This window comes from Martes martes (assembly GCF_963455335.1).
Source record: "Martes martes genome assembly, chromosome: 8".
Classification (NCBI taxonomy): Eukaryota; Metazoa; Chordata; class Mammalia; order Carnivora; family Mustelidae; genus Martes; species Martes martes.
In genome coordinates this window covers 70927755-70947052 of record NC_137895.1, presented here as the reverse complement: position 1 = coordinate 70947052, position 19298 = coordinate 70927755, and the positions used below count along the sequence as shown (strand labels likewise).

At 36.1% G+C, this 19298-nt stretch overlaps 1 pseudogene across 1 annotated transcript; it reads left to right on the top strand.

Moving 5' to 3' along the window:
* Window positions 1–321: 321 nt before the first annotated feature.
* LOC308348244 lies at window positions 322–635 on the top strand (annotated as a pseudogene). The gene has a single exon. The product of its transcript is annotated as an uncharacterized misc_RNA (transcript).
* Window positions 636–19298: the final 18663 nt, after the last annotated feature.

Below are 19298 nucleotides of genomic sequence, written 5' to 3'. Positions count from 1 at the left end.
AAACTGAAACCTTACTAATTCATTAAATGAGAAACAATAATTTGTATATATAAAATTACAAACAAACCATCATTGTTAATAATATTAATAAAATTTATACTGAATCTGAACCAATTTTAATGCAAAAGCTGATAACTAGCTCCACTGGCTGCTCTGAAAAATCATCTTTGCATTGATCTTGTGTTCAGCCCCCTGTTCACCACAACCACCTCTGCCACATGCCTCCTCTGCCACCGCGGACTCCAGAAGCTTTGTTGCTAGAATCCTCCAACTCTTCCTTTCTTTCTAATCCACTGCATTGGATCACCGGTGTGCCCCATCATGTCAGAAGCTGCCGTGGACACCAGCTCCGAGATCACCACCAAGGACTTAAAGGAAGAGAAGGAAGCTGTGGAAGAGGCAGAGAATGGAAGAGATACACCTGCTAATGGGAATGCTAATGAGGAAATGGGGAGCAGGAGGCGGACAATGAAGTAGATGAAGTAGAGGTAGAAGGTGGGGAGGGAGAAGAGGAGGAGGAAGAAGGTGACGATGAGGAAGAGGACGGAGATGAAGATGAGGAGGCCGAGGCAGCTGAAGATGATGAGGATGACGATGTGGACTCCAAGAAGCAGAAGACTGATGAGGATGACTAGACAGCAAAAAGGGAAAAGTTAAACCTAACAAAAAAATGGGCCACCGTGACCTATTCACTTTCTACTTCCCGTCTCAGAATCTAAACGTGGTCACCTGCAAGTAGAGAGTCCTGCCCTCCTACCCAGCGCTGGCAGCGCCACCCGCAGATGACACACACTCTCTGCCACCCAACAAAAACCACAATGTGAATTTGCAACAGGGGAGGGAAAAAAGAACCCAAACTTCCAAGGCCCTGCTTTTTTTCCTTAAAAGTACTTTAAAAAGGAAAATTTGTATTTTTAATTTACATTTTATATTTTTGTACATATTGTTAGAGGTCAGCCATTTTTAATGATATCGGATGACCAAACCATCCTTCAGAGCGTTCTCTGTCCTACTTCTGACTTCACTTGTGGTGTGACCGTGTTCATTGCAATCTCAAAGGAGGGAAAAAAACCTTGTAAAAAAAAACAAAAACAACAACAACAGAAAATCTTATCCTGAGCATTCCAGTAACATTTTTTGTGTATGTACTTAGCTGTACTATAAGTAATTGGTTTGTATGAGATGGTTAAAAAGGCCAAAGATAAAGGGTTTCTTTGTCTATGAAGTTGCTGTTTGTTTATTTATTTATGGCCTGTTTGATGTATGTATGAAAAAATGTCGTCCAACAATAAACCAGAATTTTATTTTGCCGAGTTGTTCTAACAACAAGGACAAAATGTTGATAACAAAAAAGAATATTTTAAACATGGTCATGTGCCAACTCATATTAATTTTTGGAGCCTGTGAAAAATGCAGAATCCCAGTAAAGACTCAAAATTTCCGAATTAGAATCTCTCAGGATGGGGCTGGGTAATCTACATTTATATAAAATTTCTATGTACTATTGCCATACAAGAGAGACTTCAGAACCACTCATGTAACTATTTGAATTATCTCTGTTGGCTATCACAGTTTATGAAATTAATCCAACTCATACATATTTCACATTTAAAATGGTGAAATCCATTCCCCTTTAACCTGATAGGTTATTTTGTGTCTAACTGGGCACAGATAAGTACTTATGTGTAGGCCACACGAGACCATAAAAGCTTCTGTGATGTTTAGATCCTAGGTGAGCTTAAGAAAAATTCTAGGGACAATAAGGCTTGAAAAAAAATAAAAATTTGTGGATTGCTTTTCATCTTTCTGAAAACAAAACAAAACAAAACAAAAACAACTTTGTTTCATTTATATTAGTACAAAATAACTTATGCATGTAAAAAGAATTGTTGTTATGTATGAGATAAAGGACTCATCATTTTGTTCTTAGCAATGTCTGGCTCATGGTAAAGTTCTATTATCCATCTATCTATCTACCTATCTATTATCTATCTATCATCTGTCTAACAGAAAAATTCATTCTGCCAATCTCTGAATTTTTTTTTTTTGGAGTGTTTAGTCCACTTACAATTCAAGTAATTATTAATAAGGTAGGATCCCCTATATACTATAAATACTAGCCTTTTGCCAGATTTTGACTTTGCAAATATTTACTCCCAGTCTGTCATTTGTCTGCTCACTTTGTGTATGATATTCTTCATTGAACAGAAATCTTTAACATTCATGTCATCAAATCCATTGAATTTGAACCTTATGATTTGTGCTTTTTAAAGTTTTTTTTTGTCTGCCTAATTTATAATAATATTCTCCTAGGTCATTATGACAGGTAAAATGATGACCCTCCAAAGATGCCCATGTCCTAATCCCTGGATCATGTGAGTATGTTACCATGTGATGGAAAAGACTTTGCATATATAATTAAGACTTAGGATCTTGAAATGGGGGAGATTATTCTGATTTACCCAGATGCGTGTAATCTATTCATGTGAATCCTTTAAAGTGGAGAGCTTTTCTTGACTATAATTTGTTAGTGAGAAAGAGATGTGAAAACAAAAGCAGGGTTTGGAAGATGCTGCATTGCTGGCTTTGAAAATAGAGGACAGGTGCCAAAGTCATGGAAGCTGGGTTGCCTCTAGAAACTGGGAAAGGAAAAAAAAAAAAAGAGAGAGATTCTTCTGTAGAGTTTCCAGAAAGGAATGCAACCCTGCCAAAACCTCAACATAAGGTAAGACCTGTTGGACAACTGAGCCATAGAGCCATACGAATATAAATACCTATTGTTTAAATCATTAAGTTTGTAGTTATTCATTATAGCAGGAATAGGAAACTAATAAATGCATCATAGAGATATTTTCCTGCACTTTATTCTGTTGGCTTCTTACTTTTACTTGCTCATTTAGATATTTAATTCACTTGGAGTTCTGTTTTCATGTGATGCAATGTAAGAGTTTAATTTTATTTTTCTCTGTATGGTAAACCAGTTTTTCCAACATCATCTACAACCTAGATTTTCTCATCAATTGATATTCTCACCTTAATTATTTATATTTCAAATTTCCATATATTCCTTATACCTATTTCTATGTTTTGTGGTTTCTTTATTGTCTATTTCTGCTGTAAATGACCATATTATTTTTGTTGTTATGGATTTGTGGGCATATCTGTTTTAATATCTGGTAGGGAAATTTTCAACATCTTATTCTATTTTTTAAATTGAGCAATTCATAAAATTTTAATCCATATTTTTAAACATAGAGTTTGTTGAATTCTTATGCAACAGAATTTCTACTAAAAAAAAAAAACTAGTCTATAAGAATGGTTTTGGGTAGATTTCCTTCAAGAGAATTGAAAATTTTACTGCGTTAAGTCATTTAATCCATGAACATGGTATATCTTTTCATTTATTTAAGTCATTTGTGAAATTTCGTAGCTCTTTGTGTAGAAGTATTTGACAAATTTTTTTCTTTATGCCAGTTTGCTTGTGTGCTGTGATGTCTTTGATCTCCCATCTTAATTTTTCATATTATCTTTTAATTTGCATTTAGCAGGAGATATCATTGAACCATCTTTGATCTCACTCCCTTCCCTTTTGAGGAAAAACTCAGTTATTTGTTGTCATATATAAAAAAAAAAATTTCAACTACAAAAATATTGACTAGTAGTATCAGATTTACATGTTTCATAGATGGGCAGAGACAGAGGTCCACATGTTATTATTAAGAAATTTATTAACATTGCCTATTAGACATTTCTGTTCAGCTGAGTTTTCTTTTCTGCCCTTGGCTGATTGATCTCTTTCTCCTTCAACATAGTCTCTCTCTATATACAAGTTCTTGCTTCTTGGAACAATGTTGTTGTCTTAGCTTCTCCTACAGTGAATTTCCTATACATGTCACTGTATCTTCACTATTTAGAATGGCCATTTTATGAAAAGTGACTTCTATTTGAGCAAACCATAAACCCTCTTAGAGTTTTTGTCTTGCCCCCTTGTGATTTAAGCTGCCAACTGTTGAATGAGCTTTCTTTTTTCAGAACTTTTTTCAGAACTTCCTTTTTTACATTCCCTTTGGTCTAAGCCTAATCGTACTTACTCCATTGGGCTATATAATTTAATAGGAAATGGTATAGGTTGTGTTGTATAATAAATCATGTTTGAAGCCTGACTCTGCCAGTCGCTAGTTATGAGCCACAAGACCATGTTCATACCGTTGCATCCTCTCAGTTTTCTTCTTTTATAAAGTAGGGTTGGTAAAAGAACATGCTTTATAGTGTTCTTTAGATAATTAAATAATGCTTATAAAGCTCTCAATATATTTGTGGTATTTGATAAATTCTCAACAATTTTTAATGATTATATTACTATTACTTATCATCCTCAGGTATGTTCTGACCTCTTTTTTTGTTCTAGGTAGTAGAGCTTCATCTAACAATTAGATTCACTTAGAATTCTAAGTAAAGAGGCTGTGACAAATGTACACAGAATTTCTCGTTTCTTTTTCTTTTTTAAAGGCATTTTTAAAAATTATTTTTATTAACATATAATGTATTATTTGCCCCAGGGGTACAGGTCTATGAATCGTCAGCTTATACACTTCGCAGCACTCACCATAGCACATACCCTCCCCAATGTCCATAACCCTACCACCCTCTCCCTACCCCCCTCCCCCAGCAACCCTCAGTTTGTTTTGTGACATTAAGAGTCTCTTATGGTTTGTCTCCCTCCCAATCCCATCTTGTTTCATTTATTCTTTTCCTACCCTCCAACCCCCCCCCCCATGTTGCTTCTCAACTTCCTCATATCAGGGAGATCATATGATGGTTATCTTTCTCCGATTGACTTATTTCACTCAGTATAATACCCTCTAGTTCCTTCCATGTCATCGCAAATGGCAAGATTTCATTTCTTTTGATGGCTGCATAGTATTCCATTGTATATATATACACCACATCATCTTTAACCATTCATCTGCTCATGGACATCTAGGTTCTTTCCATAGTGTGGCTATTGTGGACATTGCTGCTATAGACATTGGGGAGTAGGTGCCCTTTCAGATCACTACATTTGTATCTTTAGGGCAAATACCCAGTAGTGTGATTGCTGGGTTGTAGGGTAGCTCTATTTTCAACTTTCTGAGGAACCTCCATGCTGTTTTCCACAGTGGCTATACCAGCTTGCATTCCCACCAACAGTGTAGGAGGGTTCCCCTTTCTCCACATCCTCACCGGCATCTGTCATTTCCTGACTTGTTAATTTTAGCCATTCTGACTGGTGTGAGGTGGTATTTCATTGTGGTTTTGATTTGTATTTCCCTGATGCCGAGTGATGTGGAACAATTTTTTATGTGTCTGTTGGCCATCTGGATGTCTTCTTTGCAGAAATGTCTGTTCATGTACTCTGCCCATTTCTCGATTGGATTATTTGTTCTTTTTGAAGGCATTAAAAAAACTTTTTTTAAAGATTTTATTTTTTGCCAGAGAGAGAGAGAGAGAGTACACTCAAGCAGGCAGAGAGACAAGCAGAGGCAGCGAGAGAAGCAGGCTCCCCTCCGAGTAAGGAACCCAATGCGGAACTCGATCCCAGAACCCTGGGATCACAACCTGAGCCGAAGGCAGCAGCTTAACCAACTGAGCCACCCAGACGTCCCTTGAAGGCATTTTTTAAAAGATTTTTTTATTTGAGAAAGAAAGCAAGTGCAAGCAGGCAGAGGGCCAGAGGAAGATGGAGAAACAGACTCACTGCTGAGCAGGGAGCCTGACATGGGGCTCGATCCCAGGACCTTGAGATTATGACCTGAGCCAAAGGTAGTCGCTTAACTGACTGAGCCACCCAGGTGCCCCCAGAATCCCCCTTTTCTAATATTGGAGCATCTAGGAACGGTGGGAGAGTAGGGACTCATTAAATTCTTATGGAGGCTCGTCTAACCACCTCTCCCCAATCTGGTGAGAAATTCAAAACTTCATGACTCCTATGGGGGTAGCAGCAAAGTTGCTGCAGTGGGGTTTCCCAACTAATAGTCATATCCAGTACCTTGAGAAAAGCCTGGGAAGCTATGCTCAGTAGATGGTTCAGTTATTAGTGAGAGAGGAAGAGACACATGTAAATCTAAAGCCAGAAGAGATATTTTACTAATAACAAGTAGGTTGTCATTCATCCAAATTTGCACATTGCATTTGTTGCAGTATAAATGTTCTGGTCCTCTGACTTCTAATCTGGTGCTGTTCCACTCAATCATGCTTTTCCTCCCCATTCCCCACTTATAATGGATCTCACAGGAATAAACGTCATTTAGCTCTCTCACTACAGAAATATTTTTGGAAGACTTATTTGGGACCAAACAATGAAATGATGAGGTTGGCTCTGATGAGTTACAGATGAATATGGGGGTTCAGTATTGGGAGCCAGCATCCTTATCTGATAAAAAGGGACAGATTTGAATCTCAGGAAACTCATGTATGTGAAAAATATCACCTCTTAATCTAACACAACTTAACTGAGGAAGTTGATACTCTATCCTATAGAGTAGACAGGACATTTTGTCTTAGCCATTTCTTGAGCCCTCTACCTTTCCTCTTTTTTTTTTTTTTTAAGATTTTATTTTATTTATTTACTTGAGAGAGAGAGAGCAAGCACAAGTGGTGGAGAGGAGCAGATGCAGGGTCCCTGCAGGGCTTGATCCCAGGATCCTGGGATCATGACCTGAGTCAAAGGCAGCTGCTTAACTGCCTGAGCCACCTAGGCACCCCCTTTCCTCTCCTCTTTTCTTCCCATCTCTTCCCCTTCTTTATTCTAGAATTGCATCAGAATTCAGAAGGCTTATGTAGTACCTAGAACCCAGAAAGTTCTCTGATTTCCCTTCTCAGAGTAGCTAGCTGCAGGATTCTCATTGTTCAAATGGGTAGTGTCTCTTACATTTGGGGAGCTGTCTGCTTCTACAGCTTTGCAGGTGGGTGAAATTTTGCCTAAGCTGGAAACGTTGGTATATGTGTCTTATTCTACTAGGTAAAGCATGCTATTATCCACTCTGAGGACTGGCTGCTTACAAGGGGCACTGTGATTCTTAATTCCCTTCCAACTGAGGCATTTCTTTCGCCTACCTCCCTTACCTTAAACTGTTGTCTCTTCTGATCTTTCACAATCAGTTGTTAATGCCCATTAAACATATGTCCAAATCATTAGCAACCAAAAAACTACCTCTTTTCAAGGGCAGGGAAGTGAGAAGAAATATTTAATTCATTCTTCTAATGTAGCTAAGAAAGTGAAAACAAGCAAAACCATTAAAATTATACATTAAAATAGTCTGAACATGCATTCCTTGCTGTAAAAATGAAGTGGGTTAGTGTAACTTTGAAATATAAACCACATACCAGAAAGTTCTTTTATGTTGGCCAGTGAGAAGTGCTAATTAGCACTGTTTTTTTTTAGATCATTACGATTAAATTTATTTGCAGTAATAATAAACTCATCTGTTACATGAAGACCTTTTTATGTGAAGGATTCAGAGCAATTAGTTTTCATGTCTACTATGGGTGACATAAGAGCTCATGGTCTTAATGGGAACCAGCAAGAGTTTTGCTTTAATATAATTAAGTGGTCCCAAAGACAGGTCTTGGGGTGTCATCATGACAAAAAGGAGGAGGAACATCGTGTGGTGGTCATCCAGAGGAATCTAAATTTTCTTAGGGTGTGACTCAAGCTTGGCACAGTTCCATAGTCCACTGATGTCAGCCTGGTTGAAAACAATTATTCAAAATCAGGAAATAAGGCAAAAGGATGGTTGTGTGTCCTTTCAATGTCACACTGAAACATTGCCTCATAGGCTCAGACAAGAAGATATACTTTTGTTTTACTTACCAATTACTATTGATTAGGACACAGACACTGTGAAGTTGCTGGTTAACTTTACAGATTTTGGTTTCATTAGAAACAAATGATTTCTGCCAGGGAAAGGACGCACCAAAGGTTATGGTTTTATTCCTGGCATGATACTTGCCCTTAATGCAGCAAATTCATTGTAACACTCCTTTTTAATTCTATTTTTATTTTTAATTTTTAAATTATTTTTTAATTTTTATTTTTAAAGGATTTGTTTATTTATTTATATATTTATTTAGAGAGCAGGTTGGGGAAGGAGTAGAGGGACAGGGAGAGAGAATCTCAAACAGACTCCCTGCTCAATGGGGAACCTGATGTGGGGCTCGATTTCATGACCCTGAGATCATGACCTGACTTAAAGCCAAGAGTCAGATGTTCAACCGAGTCACCAGCCACTCCTTTAATTCTGTTTTTAAAGCAGCTTTACCATCTTGCTGGTTCTCTTATTAATGAATTAAACAAATCTTTGATATGTTCTAAATTTGTATGAAAGTCCTGTTCTTAATTTTTTGGAAAATATATTTAACACTGGGGTATTAAAAGCAATGATTTTCTGGTAAACAGAATGTGTGTGTGTGTGTGTGTGTGTGTATGTGTGTGTGTGTGTTCTGTGGTAGGAAGAGAGAAAAGAATGTCTGCCTTTTTGTATGTATGTATGTTTATGTTATATGATTATGAGAAGTAGAAATGCACAAAACAGGAGTGTGTGTGTGTTTGTGTGTGTATATGTGTTGAAGTGGATGCCTTCAGAAAAGAGAGGGAGAGCATACATATACTAGGAGGCAAACAGCAACAAAAAGCAATTTAAAAAAAAGAAAGCAAAAAGGGAACAGAAAAGCAAAACTGCTTTGAAAACTTGCCAACACATATGATTTTACTCTTTAATATAAAATTATGTGTTTATGTATATGCATAAATTTTTAAAAATATATGGATATGTAAACACATATTTGTAGGGCTGCCTATGTATACTGTCAAATAAAAAAAAGCAGAGAAAAGAAATATACAAAATGTATATTACAAAATAAACAAATATATGAAGAAATATACAAAGTGTGTATATTATGATTCAATATTGGGAAAAAGAGGATACAAATATTATGCATATGTATATTTCTGAGTATGGATATCTGAAGGAGATGGAATGGAGAGTAGAGTGAAGTGGGGAGAAGATATAGTCTTTAAACATCTTTGTATTGTTAATCCCATTAGAAAAAGGTGTAAACTGGTTGGAAAATATCAAAAAAAGTTTAACCATCACATATAGGTAATGGTTAAACTTTATGTTTGTATATGTATATGTGTATATTTATACATATATACTATATGTATGTACATATATATAAATAAATTTTCTAAAAATAAAATAGAAAAAACTTAGCTCTCTCTGATTATTCAGTTACAAAATGATGGAGAGGGACTATTTAAAAATTAAAGCACTAATGACTGCCAGGGTGGCCCAGTTGTTAGAGCATGCAGCCCTTGATCTTGAGATTATGAGTTCAAGCCCTATGTGGGGTGTAGAGATTACTTAAAAATCAATCAATCAATCAATCAATCAACTAAGGCACTGAAATTCTATAATTGGTTAGAAACTATTCCTTGAAATTAAAAAAAAAACCTATAAAATTTACTTTAAAAATGTCAAAATATAGAAACAAGAAAAAAATATTGAAATGAAGTAAGAAAGAAGAAACAGAGAAGGGAAGGAGGGAGGGAAGGGTGAAGAAAGAAAGGAAGAATCACTTAGAAAATCTTGATCTGATGTTTCTGTTGTTTTACCAGTTTGGACCCAGTAGCTGGAGCATCTTCTACTTTGTTCAGTTGTCTGTATGGTGCAGGACCTATTGCCACAAAAGTTTCTTTTTTCATGCAGAAGATTCACTAGGATTCATTAGAATACAAATTAACTGGTTGGGCATCCATGGGCAAGACTTCTTTTTACTATTAAGGGAAATCAACATTTTTCCCTAATGGTAAGTGAAATTTCATAACTGACATGCACCTTGAGTATTCTCTCACAATTGTTTTGTAAACTTCTCCCCATTTTTGCTTTAGGTGGTTTGTCTGGTTTAATTATGCTAAATATTTTTAGGTTTTAAGAAATTTAGGTAATCTAATTTCTACATAGCCTATTGGGCATTGACTGATCAAATCTCTAAGTTACTTAGCTTTTCCTAGTTGTTAATTACTTGAGTAAAAACAGAAATAGAAAACTTAGCTTTTATATTTGATACTTCCATAAATCATCATAATAAATTTTATAGAAAATGAACGCATTTATTAATCATATTTTAATTAGTGACTAGGAATAGAACCTAGAACTAAAATTAGACAATTACTGTAGCATTATTTTATACTTGCATATTAAATGGAGCATGTCATATTTTCATCTATTTTACCCAGATATCTGTAATATGATATAGTTTTCCTTTGATTTAAGGGGCAAAACTAAGGATGAACAGATGCTACTGGAAATTTCAATACCAACACCCAAAGTTCCAGATGTCTCCTCTCATCTGCAAGACAAAATTAAACAGATTTTGCTAAAACACACAAGTCATTCTTTAACTTACTAGCATTTCTAGTTCTCACTGATCAGTTCTCCCACTTTTTAATCCACTTTTAACTAATCATCCATTTACATAGTGGCACTTTTTCTTGATCCAGTAACTGAACCCTCAATAGTTAATCCAAGATCTGAACACTTAGAGCTAGAGGGGTTTTTGTTGTTGTTGTTTTTATGTTTTACTAATTCTTAGTAAAGTCTTCCAATTCACTTCCCATTTTCCTGGTGGGGAAAGAGAAACCAATTCTCTGCCAAAAGCATTCCACATTGGATACTAAATGAAGTCCGGTAGCAGCTGTCCAATCTAAACTTTGGTGGGTAATTAACAGATCCAATATCCACGAGAAACAGGTAATTGTTGTGATTCATGAATCTGTTGCCAGGGCAGATACTTACAGCTCGCTTATCTTTCCCTAAAGAGTGAAACGACCTAGAGCTTTAAATAGTAAAATACTGTTTTCTCCCTATTTCAAGAGAATGACTGTTTACTTTGGGGTGTGTTTTGGCATTCGGCTATTTATTTTCTTCCTCTTTTTTCTTCATTTTTTTTTCATGGTGATGTTCAGAACAACTATGAAGTATGAAAATTTCACTCAGGCAGGAACATAGAGAAATTCCGCCTGAGCAGAAATGCAGCAATGCCTGCCTCGTGCTAAGTCCTAGCAGGTGATGTATATGTAGCGATAATCTGGTATTTATAACATTTTGAAGCTTGCAAACCACTTTTATACCTTTCTCTTGTTTGTACTTCACAGTAAATCTTGAGGCATATAATTTGTAATCTTGAGGAGTAGTCTTAGGTTCAGTGAATCCTCTGGTGGCACCCAATGAGAATGTGGCAAAGATGGGACTGGAATGCGTTTCTACTGTGTTCTTTCCATTAAACTGTGAATGATTTCCAGTAAGCTGTCTCCATGACCCCAAGCTGTAGCCCACTAATTTGACAGGAATTCTGTTTGTCCTTGCTTTGAATCATCAGAGTCTGGGAGAACAGTTTGGACATATGATTGTGCAATGTGCAAAGAGTACTCACTAACACATTGGGACACCATACTATGAAGTAAAAATATTTTGCTCATTTGACGTCTCTGTAAAGAGTTTGTTTTCATATTTATATTTACCCTTCTCTTCCTAATCCTTGGTTTCTCATATGTGCCAATTCTCTTGACATGTTCTTCCTTCTCTCCCCATGCTCTCTTCTCCCTTTCCTATTCCTCCCAAGCTGCAATACTACTGCTTCCTTTAAATCCCTCTTCTGCCTTTTCTACTTGGATAAATTAACTTGTGTGTGTATACCATTGGAAAGAAATACCCCTGTGGAAAGTTTTAATGTATCCTGGTCAACCCAAATAGATCATGAGAAGATTCTACACATTTTTAAGACTGTCTGGAAAAGAAAGTTGAGGTCCGAGATTGAAGGTATTTCTTTCACCCAAAGATGGAACCCCTTCTTTCTTTAGCCATTGCTTTTGAAACTCTAGATAATTTCCTCCTGAGTCATATATCCTCCTCTCTAGATGGTCCTAATTTTTTTTAAAAGACTTTACTTATTTATTAGAGAAAGAGAGAGAGAGAGCTCATGAGTGGGTGAGCAAGCACAAGTGGAGAGGAAGTGCAAAGGGAGAAGCAGACTACGTGCTGAGTAGGGAGCCTGACTCGGGACTCCAACCCAGGATGCTGGGATCATGACCTGAAAAGAATGTGGCAGGCGTTTAACTGACTGAACTACCCAGGTGCTCCTAGAGAGTTCTAGAGTTGTTTGAAGTTCAAATCAAGTGAGGAAATAGTTTCTGCTCTGTTTTCACTTTTGTCTTCTCATACTGACATAATTTTTAATGTCTTGATAAATGGAGAAAAAATAAAGTCTCTGAAGGAGAATGGGGAGTGGAGGAGGGGCTGGTGTGGTGAGATGAGTGATTTGAAACTAGTGAAAGATGGAAAAAGGGGTTTTCTACAATTTGATCTTTGTCTCCATTGAACAGATACTTAAAAAACTCTAGTCTTACTTTATGGTACTAGACTCCAAATGATGAACCAATTTCAAAATTATCTGCCAAAATGAAAAAATTACCATATCCAACAGCAGCTAATCAAAAGATACTCTAAATCAAATTGAAAACTTAGTTGTGTGATTACCAGAAGTGTAATGCATTTGCTTTTCTTCATGTTTAAAGAAACTCCTGGGAGAAAATTTGATACTCTTAAATAAGAACAACAACAGTGCAGCATTTAAGATTTATTAAGTGCTTACTATGTGCAAGACATTATTATTTTCCTAATATTTTATTTAGAAAAAATTTAAATCTATAAGGAAGTTGAAAGGAAACTTCCAAATATGCTAAGGTGAAAAAGTCTTAGCAACTAGCACTAGCATTCCTCTTAAGAACATAACCTTTTTAAATGAAAGAAGATGGGATCGGGAGGGAGACAAACCATAAAAGACTCAATCTCAAAAAGCAGACTGAGGGTTGCTGGGGGGAGGGGGGACGGGAGAGGGTGGTAGGGATATGGACATTGGGGAGGGTATGTGCTATGATGAGTGCTGTGAAATGTGTAAACCTGGCGATTCACAGACCTGTACCCCTGGGGATAAAAATACATTATAAGAAAAAAAAACAAAAACATAAAACCTTTTTAGCCTGTGTTTGTTGGGAGGGTGGTACAGAAGATAATTCCCTGAGGGTGTGGTCAGTGCAAGAAAAAGCCAAACAGAAGGGTGAGAAGGAGAGAGAGAGGAGTGGGAGAGAGAATAGATTTATATGAAATAGTCAAGAGGGATGTGATGATAAAGGAAGAGCCAAGGGAGATGAGAGAAAAAAAGAAGAGATGACTAAGTCACAAAGTAGAGTGAACTTTATAGGATCTCTAGGGGTACCTGTGTGGCTCAGTGGGTTAAGCCGCTGCCCTTGGCTCAGGTCATGATCTTAGGGTCCTGGGATTGAGCCCTACATCGGGCTCTCTGTTCAGCAGGGAGCCTGCTTCCCCCTCTCTCTCTGCCTGCCTCTCTGCCTACTTGTAATCTCTCTCTGTCAAATAAATAAATAAAATCTTAAAAAAAAAATAGGATGTCTAATATTCAATTTTAAGTTGTTTGAATGTAACAGGTATTTGTGTTGGTATTATAACAGACAGGCCAAGATCAGCAAATTTCCTCAGTGTAGTGAAATAATGCATACTTAAAAGTTGGGCTCCAGGGGTGCGTGGGTGGCTCAGTGGGTTAAGCCGCTGCCCTTGGCTCAGGTCATGATCTCAGGGTCCTGGGATCGAGCCCCACATCGGGCTCCTTGCTCAGTGGGGAGCCTGCTTCTCTCTCTGCCTCTGCCTGCCTCTCTGCCTGCTTGTGCTCTCTGTCTCTCTCTCTGTCAAATAAATAAATAAAATCTTTAAAAAAAAAAAAAAGTTGGGCTCCAGTTCTGCACTCTGGTCCTTGCTCACTTTCTTAGCCATCATGTCGCCATGATGGGGATGCTTACATTCAATGAGTTTGCTTCTTCATCGTCCATTTCTTCATCTCTACAAATGGAGTCACCTCTCACAGTAATTTTAGTAAGTGATATAAAGTGACACCCGCCATATGGTAGGTGTCCAGAGAGTGTTATTTTCCTTTCTATTCTATTGAGTTCTCTATGGCTCAAGTGCACAGGGGCCCAGTGAAGCATTTAGCTTATCCTTCAGGTTTGGAGTCAGGTAAAGTAGTAGAGAAGTCTGTGAATTCAGTCCTTTAGAAGCTTTGGTCTTTTATTATTATTATTGTTATTGTTATTGTTATTATTATTATTGTTATTGCTTTAATTGAAATGTAGTTGACACACAGTGTTACATTAGTTTCAGGTGTACAATATAGTAAGTAGACAAGTCTATACATTATGTCATGCTCACCACAGTGGAGCTGCCATCTGTCACCATACAATGCTATTATAATGTCATTGACTATATTTCCTATGCTGTACCTTTTATCCCCATGGTTTACTCATTCCATAACTGGAAGCCTGTACCTCCCACTCCCCTTCACCCATTTTGCCCATTCACTCCCACACTCCCCTCTGGCAGCCATTAGTTCTCTGTATTTATGGGTCTGTTTCTGTTTTTTGTTTGTTTGTTTATTCATTTGTTTTTTAGATTCTGTATATAAGTGAAGTCCTATAGTATTTGTTTTTCTATGATTTATTTCTCTTAGTTTAATACCTTCTAAGTCCATCCACATTGTTGCAAATGGCAAGATCTCATTCTTTTCTATGGCTGAATAATATTCCATTATATACCACATATTTTTTATGTGGTATATAAAAATACAAATTATTTGCAATAGCCAAGATATGATGGACCAAGATATGGTCCATCATATCTTGGCTATTGAAAATAATTTTTGATATTGTAAATAATGCTGCAGGGTCCATCATATCTTGGCTATTGCAAATAATTTTTGATATTGTAAATAATGCTGCAATAAACATAAATGAATGCATATAACTTTTCAGGGGTTTGGTCTTTTAAAAGTATAAAAAACACAAGGTCACCAAGATTTGGTACATAAGGAATAGCATGGAGGACATTAGGAGAAGGAAGGGAAACATGAAGGGGGTAGAAATTGGAGGGAAAGATGAACCATGAGAGACTATGGACTCCAAGAAACAAACTGAGGGTTTTAGAGGGGAGAAGGGTGGGGGGATGGGTTAGCCTGGTGATTCATATTAGGGAGGGCATGTATTACATGGAGCACTGGGTGTTTGCAAACAATGAATCATGAAACACTACATCAAAAATTAATGATGTGTACTATATGGTGACTAACATAACAGAATAGAAAAAGAATTAAAAAAAAAGAGCACCACATCAGGAAAAAAATTTGGTGCCAGAATAAGTTTTATAAATGATCAATTAATCAATAATCAGTAGTATTATTAATATAGATCATATAATATGTTACCATATTATTATTTGTCTAACTTTTTATTTTGAAAAAAACTTTACAGAGAAGTTGAAAGAAAAGTACCTTCATTTACATACCCTTATATATATTTCTCTAGATTAGTGGTTCTCAGTTGGGACAGATTTTGCCCCCAGGGGATATTTGGTAATGTCTTGAGACATTGTTGGTTGCACAGTTGAGAGTGTTACTGGCATCTGGTAGAAAGAGGCCAGATATGCTGCTAAGTATCCTACAATTCACAGATCAACCTTCTACAATAAAGAATTAAAACAATATCAGTAGTCCCAATGTTGAGATACACACTTTAGATTCAGTCACATGCTCTTAGTATAATTGGTTGAACCATATATACAACAATGGTTGAACCATTATTGATGTTCAACCATTTTAGATCTACAACAATGTCAATTTCAATTAAAACACTTTATATATTTGCCATACTTTGTGTGTGTGTGTGTGTGTGTTTATTTTTTTGGAACTATTTTCAAGTAAGTTTTAGCATCATGACACTTCACTCTTAAATACTTTATAATTTATCTCCTAAGAACAAAGATATTTTCCTACATGAGTACAACATAATTATCCCATCAAGAAATTTAAGATTGATATAATAAAATTACTTAGTAGGCAGTCTACTAACATTAAAAATGTTACAACTGTCCCCCAAAGTAATTTTATAGTTTTCTCCTCCTCTATCCAGGCTCCAATCATTTTGCCTCATTATTGGTAGGGCAATTGTTAGTGAAAATCTTTCCTGGGATTCCAAAGTCATGAAGTTTTCATGTTTACAAAAATTGTAAAACTAGAAGAGCCAAGCAGATGGAGACAGATGACAGGGAGATCTTACAGGGCTGTTGAAGTGGGTCTACAAAAGACAGATGAATTTTAATTCAGATGAGGGTGAGATAACACTCTTAGAGATTATTTTGCATTTTGCTTTCAAAATCTAAAGTTCTTATTTTTCTTTTTTTCTTTTTAACTGAGAGTTTTGTACCAAGGCTACTTAATGAACAGGCACAAAAGAAGTCTTTAGAAGATCACCAATTCTTCTTCCCACTTCTGTTTGTTCAGCGAATTAATAAGAGAAAAGAAGTTGTGAGAGGGTGGGAGCTTGTGCCTCTTTTAGCTGATTTGTGGCTTTTGAAGGATTTTGATTTTGATAGCTAATATTACAAACCTGTACAGTTTTCCTGGGTTCACTGGTAAGTGAGTGGATCAGTAGGGATACACTTTAGGAGCACCAGAGGAATATAATCAGTGATCCTGATCCATTTGGGTTGGCTCAGTTGAGTGCAGCTTGACATAGGAAATGATAGATCTTGGTCTATCAACTCTAGCTGTCGAACTCTTACCAAAGATGGGAGTCTTGTCTTGACTCCCACAGTTATTTATGGGTCTTCCATTTTCTCTGTAGTCTAGTCCTCTCACTTTGACAAAAGAGTTTTCTTTTAGGATTTTAGGCCATTTTTCAGTAGCTTTTCTATTCATCCCAACCACAGGAAATAACATTTCTAGCCAATACTCTTCCATCACTGTCTTAGTTTACATAGTATGTTTCTATATGGGTATTTCCTATATTAGAACATTTAGCATAAACATTTAACATAATAGCACATATGTATTTGTTAAAATTTTTGTGTTTTTATAGTTGGCCTATACAACAAGGCATGTGCATAAACAAAATTTTTTTTATTGACTTTAACTTTACCATTACATATTACATACATATTATAGAAAATGTATAACTTTACCATTGCATATTACATACATATTATAGAAAAGGCCAATACAATTTAATGGGGAGAGAAAAGTCTTCCCAAAAAATAGTTCTGGTGGAAATTGAATATCCAAATGCAGAATAATGAATTTGGAACCCTGCCTCACACCATACTGAAAATTTAATTCCAAAATGGGTCATAGACCTAAATGTAAGAGCTAAAGTGATAAAACTCTTAGACAAAACACAGTAGTAAATCTTCATAATCTTAAATTAGGTAATAATTTATTAGATAATGACACCAAAAGCACAAGTGATATAAGAGAAGATTGATAAATGGACTTCATCAAAGTCGAAAACCTTTGTGCTTCAAAGAATGTCATCAAGAAAATGAGAAGACATTAACAAATCCACATAATAGAAGAAAATATTTGCAAATCATATATCTGATAGGACTTTTATTCAGAATATATAAAGAACTCTTAGAACTTAATAATAAAAAGAGTAATAAAGTTAAAAATGAGCAAATGATGTGAATAGACATTTCTCCAAAGAGGTGCAAGTGACTAAGAAGCTCATAAAATGATGCTTGATATCATTAATCATTAGGGAAATGCAGATTTCAAAATTACAGTGAGATACCGTTTCGGATCCACTAGAATGTTTATAATAAAAAGATGGAAAGTATCAAATGTTGGCAAGTAGGTGGAGAATTTGAAACCCTTGTATATTGCTGTTGGTCATGTAAAATGGTACACTTACTTTGATAAACAGTTGCAAATTCCTCAAAATGCTAAATATAGAGTTACTATATGACCCAAACATTCTGCTAGATATCTATCCAAGGGAAATAAAAACATATGTCTACACAAAAACTTGTGTATGAATGTTCATAGCAGCATTATTTATAATATCCAAAAAGTAGAAACAACTCAAATGCTTATCAATTGATGAATATATAAACAAAATGTGGTATATCCACCCACGCAATGGAATATTGCTTAGTCATAAAAAGGAATGGAATACTAACATGCTATGACATGGATGAACATTGAAATGTTATGCTAAATGAAGGCATCCTGTCATAAAAGGCCACATGTTGTGTGATCCCATTTATATGAAATGTTCAGATAGGCAAATCCATAAAGACAGAAATTAGATTTCTGGTTGCCTAGAATGGGAGAAAGAGAGCTGGGAGTGAATGTTTATATGTAGAAGACTTCTCTTAGAAATGATAAAAATGTTCTGGAAATAGTGGCGTTTGCTGCACAATTCTATAAATACTTCAGACTGGTGAACTTCACGGTATATAAATGTGATATAGGTAGAAAAAGGGTCGTTGAATATAGGTACGAAAAGGAGTTCTGTGATGAGGCAGGTATTTCCTTTCAAGCTTCTTTTTATCACAGAAAGAAATAATAGTAAATATGCATATAGAATTGAGGGATAGATGTTTCTCAACAGTAGAGTGGAATAAATCTATTGTGATGTAGACATACAATCAGAGTGATGTTCAAACTATTACGGTTTTGGCGCTAACCAATCCTGGCCCAATCAGAATGACATTGACTGAAGATGCCTGCAATGGGAAGGCATGTTCCTGATTATCAGCCTGTATAGAGGAGAATATCACGTAATAATGTCAGTGAGTGAACAATGGCCATTGGGAGCAACCTACATACACATTTAGTAAGAAAAGCAAGACATAAAACCATATGATATGGTTCCATGTATGCAAATTTCAAAAACAGGCAATAATTAATTATGCTGTTTAGAGGTGCATTCAATGTTGATAAAACTGTTAAGAAATAAAATTATTAATACAGGAATCAAGGCAGTGGTTACCTCTGGAGAGAAAAGTGATCATTGGAGGGGCACATGCTGGCAGTATTCTGTTTTTTTGATCTGGCTCACAGTGTCATGACATTTTTCTATAGTTATTTAGCAGGTTGTTCATGTTTCCTTTATGCAATAAAGAAAAGAGAAGTAAGTGAAGAGACCAGAAGGAGACCTAGTTTAACATTACAACTCTACCTCTTCCCAGCTATGTAGTTTTGGTCAATTTACTTTGCCTCTGAGAGCTTCAGTTTCCTTGACTATAAAATGAGGATGGCAAAATATGCCTGACAGTGATGTTTCTGGATTAACAGAGATACCGTGTGTGAAAGTACCTAGTACAGGGCTGTGGGGTGTGTGTGTGTGTGTGTGT